The sequence below is a fragment of the Diplotaxodon limnothrissa genome, linkage group LG1 (genome assembly GCF_057381915.1).
Source record: "Diplotaxodon limnothrissa isolate DT_005_m linkage group LG1, D_limnothrissa_male_GT1.1, whole genome shotgun sequence".
Taxonomy (NCBI): Eukaryota; Metazoa; Chordata; class Actinopteri; order Cichliformes; family Cichlidae; genus Diplotaxodon; species Diplotaxodon limnothrissa.
In genome coordinates, this window is record NC_140596.1 from 26,235,982 (window position 1) to 26,248,055 (window position 12,074).

Here is a 12,074-nt window from a genome sequence, read left to right on the forward strand (position 1 = left end):
CTGAAGTGTTTTTGTGTGAATTACTACTTAAAAGTTTATCTGTAATAATAGCCGCAGTTCCCACTCGTGCAAAATTCAACAGATTTTCCAGAAAATCTAGCCGCAAGATTAAAGGGCGAGGTCAAGAGACCGAAGGGTTAAGCAGTCACCATGGTAACTTGGTCCGCTGAGTCAAGAGAATGGTTGCAGCAACTGATAAAAAAAAAAAGGTGTTACTTCCTGCAGTGCCCCACAGTGGCCAAATAATACCTTCCTTGATGATGTGACTTCTGGGACGATCTCAGGAAGGAGTACGTGCTAAGTCTATACACAAAAAGGTTGCTAATATATTCTGTGACTACACGTCTTGCTTGTCTGATGATACTTTTGAAATTCTGTGGCGCCAGATTTGGAGATGATTGAAAAATATTCATGTTTTAACAGCATTTTTCCAAATATTAGCTGGAACCCTGGAGCTCATAACTTGGCTAACACATTTTTGAGAGCTCAACCATCCCCTAGTTGTCAAAAACTTTTTGAACTTCTTCAAAATGGGCACCTGAACTCAGGTGCGAAGATATGACTTACTTATGACTCACTACTTGGCAACCTCCCTGCTGAACACTTTCAGAAATCAAAAACCGGCTAGAAAGTGAATCTTAGTCATCTGTTAATTCTGGTAAAGACTGGAAAAAAAAATCACGTCCACTGAAAAATGTTCTGTGTTGTGTTTAAAACATCCCAGTGGAAAATAATGATGAGTTGCACTGAACTCAGGCGTGTGGTTCAAAAGTTATGCACATAAAAGCACCTATATATAACCTTCACCCACTGGTGGCCCTTATACACGTAAACGAAACTTAGTTGAGAAAGAATTAGACTTTCATAGCATATGGTTGTCTCAGGGCTGCCAACGAAGAAGATAAAGAAAGAAATTAGGAAGAAAAAATGGAAATATGGCCGCTTAAGCTGTTTCACGCTTGACCTCCAATGGATGCATGTTTCCATCCACTTGTATAATGTGAATATAACGAGTTGGCTGCACTGACATAATGAACTGTAAGCAATAAATCTCTATTTTTCTATTGCTGAAACCTTAGCAGAAGATGAAGGCACTGTGAAATTTATTTGTGTTATTTCAGCTATTGTTTGAATATTTTGAGTTTTTTTTGTGTGAATTGATGATTTCACAAGGGTATGGCTCCAGGTTATAAATATTTACATTTTTTGTCCGTGTAAGCACTTATTTTTCTATTAGCATTGCAAACAAAGAGGTCCTCACCTGCTGTCCTCTTTGTTGTATCAAATGAACTGCATCAACATTAAGAAAAAAATATGTTCCATTAATTTTACTATTTTTTCATTTTGAGTTGCATTCTGCAGACAAATCTCAGTTGATGATTATCGCTTCCTTTTTGTTATAAATTTAAAGGGTTTTATACAAAGGTAAAATAGGGCAAAGGCAAAAACACAGGAGCCTTTTTATTCCAAATAGAAGACACATTTTAAAATCTTGAGCACATTTAACACGTTTCTTTCCTTTTCTTCTTTTTTTTTTAATACACCAAAGTCCTTTTGTCATTTAGATTGGCCATCTTAACATTTTCAGATTTTAGAAGGGTGGTATCAGCAACTAGCATTTATCAGTCTACTCAGAGTAGATGTGAGAGAATGAACACATTAATCGTTGTTATCATGACTGCTACTAGTATCAGTCCACTACAGTATGTGGGCTGCATAAATGTGAGGAGGTGTAAAAAGAGATGCGCAGTGTAGCCTATTAAATAACCAGGTTCACAAGAGAAAAGCTGCAGCTTTGTAGGTGTGTATTACCAGGTTATTCCATTATCACGAAATAATGTGTGCGAGAACAAAAGAGGGAAAAAAAGAGAGTTCATGGAGGTTATTATAAAAAATATAAATTGTCACGTTATTTGCCTTGATGATAGAGATGCGAGAGGGTTAGTCTGAAAACACTGCAAAGGAAAAAACAGCCTTGCTGAGCATCTCAGTCTTTTCAACTCGCATGCTGAAATATACTTGCAAGGCAACTGGAATGAGATCAGCACTTACCCGAAAGAGTTAAAGCGGCGCCTGAGGCTATCCTTCTAAGAGAAGCTGAAGTGTTGTTTGAAGTCATTCCAAATAAGAATTGTCTCTAATTTAATGTCTTCAAATCTTTTTATTTTGTCATCGTCCACTTTGCATCAGTATTCTGTTTTTTACACAAAATGTAAAATCTTACACAAAAAGATGTGTGCTATTTTCACTTGGTTTTTTTTTTGTTTTTGTTTTTTTAATCTCTGGAACATGGCCCTGTCAAACTTGCCAAAGTGAATCCTTAATCCAGCATTTTTAATGAAATATCAACAACTTCACCCAAAAAAAAACCGACAACAAATTGCTGGTTTTCTCATCTAAAATGTAGCAAAGAAAACAAACTTGCTTTTGCTTGTTAGACGTTCTGCTTCGCATCAATTACTTGCACCACAGCCAAGATAACCTTTGTAAATCTTAATTTGAAGATCATGCTTGAGCACTGCTACACATTGTGTTAGGATGCACCTCACAGAGGTTGATTCTGTACCTCTGTATCTGTTTGAATGTTGGTCTGTATGTTTTATTGTCAGCTTGATGGTCAGCTTGATGTCTTGCAGGTACAGTGGTGAACTCTTTTAATCAATTCAGATGTGACTAGAAAACTGGAGAATGAGGGCATTCTGGTGAAGACTAGATGCTGGAATTGGTCCTTAAAATAAAGTAGGTACAGAGTGTGACTGCTGAAGAGGCAAGTTCAAACCCTCCTTGAAGAAGAGCAATGTTAGTAAGCTAATAAAGGCTAATAACACTGACAAAAGCACCAGTGCTTTTTAAAATTAATTTATTATTGAAAAACAACAAAATCATAATACACAATATGATGACATTATTTTTCAGAAAAACATGTAAACCTGTTTCAACTCATGACTACGTCATGATAATGAACAACGTGCAATGTTCTTCTTCTTTTAGCTGCTCCCCCCACATCTGATTATGCACCCACTGTCTCCATCTCACTCTATCCCTATTGAGGATGCTGGGGATAGAGTCAGGATAGGATAGAGTTTCTGTCACACCAACACTCTGCATGTCCTCCTTCACTTCATCCATGAATCCACTCTGCAGTCTTCCTCTTTTCCTTCTGCATGGCAGCTCCATCCAAATTCCTCCTTTTCACTGATTCCTAACACACCTTTTCCCTTTCTTCTTCCTTTCCAGCCAAACACAGAACAATCTCTACCAGCCCCCTGTTGGCCAACAGAACCAAAGGGCATTGTTATTAACCCAGGTAACAACAGGTTTGCAGTATGGAAATCCCATTCTTTATAATCAACATGTTTGTTTTGGCTAATATTTTATGCTGTTCCTCTCCATTTATACTAGGAGTACACTGGCTCGTGGCCCGCCGTAGCTGTGATGAACAATGTGGAACATGCACTCTGTTTATTCATTCACAAAAGAGACTAGAGGAACAAAATCGGCCTGAGACTTCACACCTTGATCAAGGCTACAAATTCCCACCATGCCATGCATGAACCAGGTTTCCTGCATCCTGTAGGTTCTTGTAGATTAGTTTGTGACATATTTTTTTGTATAGGTATGATGTTGACTGTCCAATTATGACTTGCAGTCATACAGAATCATTCAAGGTAAGCCCTAATGTGTGGGAAAATGTTCATGTACATCTGATTTTTTGAGTAATCCTGCTAACAAACATTCAAAAAAAAAAACAAAAAAACAAAAGGAATACTGAATATATTTCAAGGGCAATTATTAAGGGAAGCTCAAAAAACTATAACAAATTCCAAGTTACACTATGAACACAAAAGTAGATCTTATATTCAAAGTAGTACATGGATAAAAGCACATGGATGAAAAATTAAAATACTCGTGGGTGAATTTAATTTATCTGCTTCAGTGTGTTTATGTGCATGTTAACATGTCACACACATTTCAAGTTTTCTTAGAAACATGTCAAAACAGGAGCAGTTGTGTTATTAGTGATGCAGTCTCTGATTTTATTGATGTGACAAGCCAAAATGTGTGGTATGAAAAAAAAAATCTACACAGGTCTTATATTAGAGAGACGACTCAATAAAAGTTACATTTTAGATTAAAATCCAAAGTGCAGTTGATGGATTTTCAAAAAAACAGGAAACATTCAATCACTTTAATTATACAAATGCTTTACGTGTAGATCAATATTATACAAACCTCCAGGCTGTAGCTGTCATGCCAAATCCATCATCTGGTAGATGTCACTAAGCCGAAACAAATGCTATAAAAAAGCATATGAGCATGGTGAAAAGTAAAAATGTAAAAATGCTCCGTGCACAGCATTTCTCATTTCTTATGAATGAGCAGAAACCAGATTTGTAATGGTAACCAGAGTAAAACAGGTTGCATGTTAAAATTCCCTCATTTTGTCTTTGAAAAGCCAAGTTTTCCAAGATGCACAAAAAGCGCTTTGAATATTAAGTGATTCATGTGTAATAAACACAAGCAATATCAATATAAATCTTATCAAGTCTGCTGAATAAGAAATGTGTTGTTTGCAAAATGTATTCATTAGGACTTGTGCTGCCTAAAGTGCTTAATGTAGCAGGCATGATGGCAAAAGCCTAGCATGGCTTAGGACACAATTTCAGCATTTATTGCGTCATTAAAATTTACTTGCTCGGGGCAAGGTCAGTCCTTTTTAAAAATATTCTGGAGAGGTCATGAAAAAATAGTTAGGGTCATTAAAATTTAATCAGGTCTCCATTCCCACAGGTATTGCAAACGTTTTATGAACAACCCCGTGCTATCAGATGTGCTATATATCACAAATAGCCTGAGGAAATATGACGCTGTGATGTGCCTCATTCAAAACATACACCAACCAGCCACATTTTAAAAACCACTGAGAGGTCTAGTATGTGGGAATAACATTGATTAGCTTACTAGAGTGGAAGCTACCAATTTTGGGGTTGCATTAGGCAACAAGTGAACAGTTGAAGTTAATTTTTTAGAAGGTAGAAAAATGGGCAAATGTGTTAAGTGTAATCATGGCTAGAGAACTCTGTCAGAGCAAATTCAAAACTGATTGATACTGTGATGTGGGTTGTATTCAGTAGTTGAGAGGAGGTGGCAGAAACACTCAAAACCACACTGTTACTGGGACACACTCTTCGCCAACCTTACAAAGAACGGTTGAACAGCTGCTGCCTTAGCATGCGAGTAGTGTTCATACAACCTGTAACGTTACTTTGAGTTAGGGAGGTAAAGATATCTCAGTCCATGCGTCATTGTGCAATCACATTTCTCCCACACTCTACAGAGGGCAGTGGGGCCTACTTGTGACATCACTAAACATTAACTTAGGTTGTCTTAAAGAGACAGTACACAATACCGACTATTACAGTACCTTACAAAAGTGGTCCAAAGAACCACAAAGCATGAACTGGTGAAATAATAATGGGCACCAAAGTCCTGTGTTATGCAGCTGAAGAGCAAAACCTGGCTGCTGTGGTCGATTTCCTGAAATCCTTAATGTTGGCAATGGTATAAAGATGGCCGAACAAACATACCAGTGCAGGATGTTGCACAGAGGGCTACATAGCCACTGCTGAAAATACCTACACATGAATGTCAGAACTGAAGCATGGAGCAATGCAAGAAGGTGTCTGTGTAATAAATCATGTTTTCTTCATGTGCATCATTTACCTCAGAAAGACAAAGAAGCAGATTCCACATAGAGAAAGTATGAGATCTGCAATGTTCTGCTAGAAAACCTGTCCATTGATCTTGATACTACATAAACACAGATTATACACAGCCCTTTATGGGAACAGTATTCCCTGATGACTGTGGCCACGGTAATGCGCTGTACTACACTGCAAAACAGTTTGAGGAACAAAGAAATCAAAGTGTTGATGGCCTTCAAATTTCTCAGAATTCAGACTGAGCTCCTGCATGAAGCAGGGACAAAAAAGAAACCAACTAAAATGATCTGCTTATAATGTCTTAGAGCGTTATAACACAGAACACCAAGGGCACCAATAGCTCATTCTAATAGTTTTAATTAATACTTGACATATTAACTATTTCAACATTTGTACAGGAATAATGTAAATGTAAATATAAAAATGTAACTGATAGAGAAGAGTACATGCCGCATGGATATATAGCCATAATCCGCTACAGTATGTTATGTTAGTATGTTTTGTGCTGTTCTGTAGAATAGGACGAACATGTTCAGTATCGTATGCTAATCACTGTTTAAAAACGATGTGCAAGTGATGCTTAACTTTACTTTTGTATGCTTGTTGCTCAAGTCTAATTGGGTGAAATAATCTCACTGCAGATCCAGGGCATAATAAGATTAAACATTACCATCAGAAGTGGACTTTTCCAGACTATCAAATTTACACTCCAGTCCCATGCGACCTGTTTATTTTCAATTAGGTTTTGAAAATGAAAAATGTTCTGGCAGAGTGTGGGGGTGGAACAATACCTCTCTGAAAGTCTGCCATGGCCTGCTGCTCATGTTCACACTCATCCTCTGTAGGAACTCCCACTTCCCGAATACAAGCACACACACCAACTACATATTCTGGATTTGCATTTAATTTTATGAAAGACAGCAGTGAGATATGTACAGTCTATATACAGAAATAAACAGCATATACTTCAGCTAAGCTTGAGGTGGTATAGCTGATGTGGATGAGAGGTTAAAGGTGAGTGAATGAATATTTAACACTCTAAACACTAAATAAAAAAAACTCTGAATCTGCCAAAGAACAAGGATGCCTGCAATCAAGTTAAATGTCTTAACATTTGCTGTCTGAACCGAAACATTAGCAGCAAAGTAAAGTACTTCACCAGAGTCGAATAAATGAGTATTATCAACTTGGCAATGTTTGCCACGTCACACAAAGATAAACTGATGTGACGTCTGTGGTGTCTGAACAAGAAAAAAAAAGAAAATCGTTTATCATTTCACAGTGTTGCTCCTCTTGCTGTGGGCATGATCAGTTGAATTACTTGACTGACTCGATATAATTTAGAACTTGAAATACACTATACTACCAAAAAATATTTGCTCATCTGCCTTCACACGTATGTGAATTTCAGTGACATCCCATTCTTCATCCATGCAACAGCTTCAACTCTTCTGAGAAGGTTTTCCACAAAGTTTAGGAGTGTTTATGGGAATTTTTGAGCATTCTTCCATAGGCACATTTGTGAAGTCAGACACTGATGTTGGACAAAAAGGTCTGCCTCACAGTGTCCGCTCTAACTCATCCCAAAGGTGTTCTGTCAGGTTGAGGTCAGGACTCTGTGCAGGCCAGTCAATTTCTTCTGCACCAAACTCACTCATCCATGTCTTTATGGGCCTTGCTTTGTGCTCAGGTGTGTAGTCATGTTGGAACAGGAAGGGACCATCCCCAAACTGTTTCCTATGTTGAAGCATTAAGAGTTGCTTTCATTGGAGCTAAGGCTACGTTCACACTGCAGGTCTTAATGCTCAATTCAGATTTTTTGATCAAATCCGATTTTTTATCTGCTTGTTCACACTACAAATAAAATGTGACAGCAAACGCGCTCTAGTGTGAACCCTCAAAGCGGCCCGCATGCGCAAAAGAAGACGTCACACACAACGCGTTCTGTTTAGACCAAGACCAAACAGTATCGTTTGACTGATGGCCCTTAATATAAAGACTTGTTTCGGACTTTATAACTTAAAGCAAAATTGGGAAACGTAAAGTTCTTTTGTTATTTACAGATGGCCTAATAATTATCGTTATTGCTGTTTTAGAGGAGTGGTGCTTCAAAGGATAGTTGCAGATTTCTGTAAGAATCTGCAGATTATACAGTAAAAATAAAATGTTCACGTTTCTCCAACGTTGTCTTCCCAACAGTTTCCCTGGATGGCCAAGAAGGTTCGCGATGTCTTCTCCGGCGCTGATAATTGGTGTCTGTTTTGTGTCAGTGACGTAGAAGACAGATTTAATGTGACATGACCATTCAAACAGCAGTCGCTTTCTGAAACATCAGATATGTATCGGATTCAGTACTACATACAAAAGTGACCCAGATTGGATTTGAAAATATTGGATTTGTGCCGTTCACACTGTCATACCATGATCAGATATGGGTCGCATAGGGTCAAAAAAAGTCGGATTTGATGCACTTTCGCCTGCAGTGTGAACGTAGCCTAAGGGTTCAAGCCTAACTCTTGAAGAATAGCCCCATACCATAATCCATTCCTCCACCAAACTTTACACCTGGCTAGAGATGGGCAGTAATGCGTTACTTGTAACGCGTTACTGTAATCTGATTACTTTTTTCAAGTAACGAGTAAAGTAAGGGATTACTATTGCAAAAACGGTAATTAGATTACCGTTACTTTCCCGTAGGAACGCTGCGTTACTGCGTTACTAAAACCGTGATTTTTTGCGAGAATGTCTCACGACAGTGACGGAAGCGAGTGCGCCGTTAGTGACAACAGCTGTGTGCAGATCAACAATGGATCACATATCGATTGTGGGAGAGAGTATGAGCGTGCAGCGTTTAAAGCGTGGAAGTACTGACCTTACTTTGAGTTTGATTCCATAAAAAGTGACAAAAACATTAGCGTCCATCGTGCGTGGGAAGAAAACTTCTTTTTTACAGCGAAAAAAATCCCTAAACTTCCAAGCAAGCACCGAGTGCGCAACGACGTAATGGGAAATTCACAGAGAAACTCGCAGATTCTTCCACTGACCGCGGCACACCTGCACCAGGGTAAACCTCTGCCTGCCCTACTCCTGCTTTACAGGTGAAAATAGAGCAACAGGACTGCTGAGTCTTTGACTTTATTTATTTTCTGCTGTGTTTTACTTGCATCTATTTGAAAGAGTGAGTGTAAACACAAAAATATTTTATTTTATGTGCTGGAATGTGCAGAAAATAGGTTTAAATGTTAAACTAATTTATTCAAGTCAGAAAATGTTGCATATAATTAAATTTTTGCTTGATGCATAAAGTTAAAAGATTAAAACTGATAAAACAAGTTAAAAAAAAGAGACTTTTCCATTTGATTACATTTTGTATGATGGATTATGTAGAAAAAGTAGAATTGGGCTGAAAGATCTATCGCTTTATCACCTCTTCAGGTTGTAAATCGTGTTTTTTTAAAAGTAACTAAGTAACTAAGTAATTAATTACTTTTGAAAATAAGTAATCAGTAAAGTAACGGGATAACTTTTTGGGGGAAGTAATCAGTAATTAGTTACTGATTACTTTTTTCAAGTAACTTGACCAACACTGCACCTGGCACATTAGAGCCAGAGAAGTGCTCATGGCAACCATCAAACCCAGACTCATCTATTGGATTGCCAGATGGGGAAGCATGATTCACCACTCCATGATTCACCACTTTGTGTCTGAGTTGCTGTCCATCCCAGTCACTTCCACTTTTTTAAAAATACCATAAACAGTTGACTGTGGAATATCTAATAGTGTGGAAAATTCACAACTAGACTTGAACAGGTAGGATTTTATCACAGTACCACGATGGAATTCACTGATTCCTGAGAGCAACCAAACCTTTCACAGATGTTTGTAAGAAACAGACTGCGTGCCTAGGTACTTGATTTTATATATCTGTGGCTGTGGATGTGACTGTAACACCTGACTTCAATGATTTGGATGGTTGACTGAATACATTTGGCAATATATTAGCAATATGAGCTAAACTGAAGAACTCTAGCTATGCGGTTGCTGAAATGTTCTATCTATGGTCTATTTGGTATCCTAGAGTAAAATCAAGATTGTTGTATGTAACTGTATGTATGTCACTGACTGGGCTTGATCAGTTGCCAGTGAAGGATCTCCATTTCTGTCGGAAAAGCTAGACCACAGGAGGTTACTGCAGCAAACAAAAAATGGCCTCTAGGCATGTAAGAAAAGCTTAGTGGCCATTTGCTGCAGTTTAGTTTTGTATAGCTCATTCAGTTCTCATCGCTAAATGACTCGCATCAGAAATATCCAACATGACTGCAATAATTGTGTTTACTCAGGAAGAATTGTATCAGGGGAGCTAGGTAGGACTACTTAGAGCTGATTAGTGAACAGCTTCTGGTAGTATTCATTACATATTCTGAAATACCTTGACTGACTTCATGTTAGCAACATGCCCAACTGGTCAGGAAGGTATGATACACATTTCCTCTCCTTGTTTTTTGAGAGCGAGCTTAAATCATTTCAATTGACGTAATTATTGAAACAAACTATTATAGCGGACTGAATTAATGTGAACCACTGGAGGGTGTTTCAGATACCCTTTGGCAGCAGAGCAATGAAGTAGTTTCAGTTCAGTTTCAATTAAAAGTTTGTGTTGTGTTGAAGCAAAGGATGAAAATAGTTCATAGGCAGATGGAAAATAACCAGAAAAATCAAAAGAAAACTAGAGAAATTAATGTATTTGGCGATTAGACTCCTATGACCAAGACTGAAACCACGCAGTGAGGAAGCTGATTGGCCTAAAGAAGTTGGGTAAGAAGATGATTGAACTACAATAATGATGACAGTATTGAGATTGACAGCGTGGGAAAGTGGTAGTGATGTAAAGAAGAGAAAAGCAGCCTAACACCCAGGAAAGCAGGCAGATGAGTGATTACAGATCGTCCTTATTGAACTTGTCCATAAGCTTCATATAGTTCAAGTGTATAGTGTAAGTCTATATAGGTCTGACGTAAATAAGAACTAGCAAGTGTTATGCCTTATTCCCACTTTAGCTATTCATTTGATATCTATCCACTAGGGGTGGAGCAGAACCCGAATACGGTATTCGGGAAGGCACAAATAACGTGTTTAATTTTTAAAAAATACTTATTTTGAACAAATACTTTAAAAAATATTTGTATTCATGAACAAGAAAAACTTAATATCAAAAAGTTGAGTTTCCTTATGAGACTGCAATACATGACCGGATGAGTGAGTGACGTGTGAAAGAGGTGAGTGACACAGGCTGCTCCACACAGCAACAGAGACGGCTCAGCTGAGCACAAAAGACTGAACTCCATCACTATTTTTGTTGAATAGGTTTTTTTTGTACGTTAACAATGATGAAGCAGTTTATAACTTTAGCGAAGATCAGGATATTATTCCATTACGCTGCATTATTGACGTCTGCCGTTGGGTGCTCTAATGTTCGTTCTGTTTACATAGGTCTGTTAGCTCGGTCATTTAGACAATAGGCTGTTGACAGAGTAACGTTAATGTTCAGTTTAAAAGGTTAAAACAATGCTTTTGTAGTTGTGGTGAGTTATAACTTGTGGGAGTTATATGGTACGTTTAAGTTACTCTGTCTTTTGCAGATAGGAAGATGTAGACTATTTCCTAGTTAACCTTAGCAGAGCTTCCCATCACTCATTAACTTAGCTGACACTCCCCACATGGATTTGGGCAACCAAACAGAAAAGAGCGTTGCTGCTGCTGAGCCACCTCTTGGTCCTCCACCAGCCAAAAAACTTCTCAAGTTCTGTGTGGAAGCATTTCACAGTCAGTGCTGCAGATGAAACCAAAGTGATATGTAATGTCTTCAAAAGTCAAATCAGCAGAGGCAGAGATATCAAACATCTGTCAACATCTGCTATGCATAATCACATGCACTTAAAGCATCCTCTCCTGGTACTGTCTGCCAACTCCCCCCACAAACACCAACCCCCCCACCAGCACCAATTCATAATCACAACCATGTTCTGCCCCTGCAAGTCAGTTTCGCTGTCTGTTCAGCGTTCTCCAACAAGGACGGGTGGTGGTGGGGTTCATAATGTTCACAATGGTTGGTTTCAACCATGGATGAGGCAATGGCTGTTATGTTATTTTCTTTTCAATGACCTTCCTTGTTACATGTTAATTGCTGGATTTATGGAAAAACATCAACTAATACTGCATATCCATAATTATTATAATGGATATAATTAAAGAATACTTACACTATAACGTTAATTAGAAGTGTAAAGTTAAAAAAAAAAGGATTTTTAAGCCTATTTTGAATTTTACTCGAATACAAATACAAATACAAA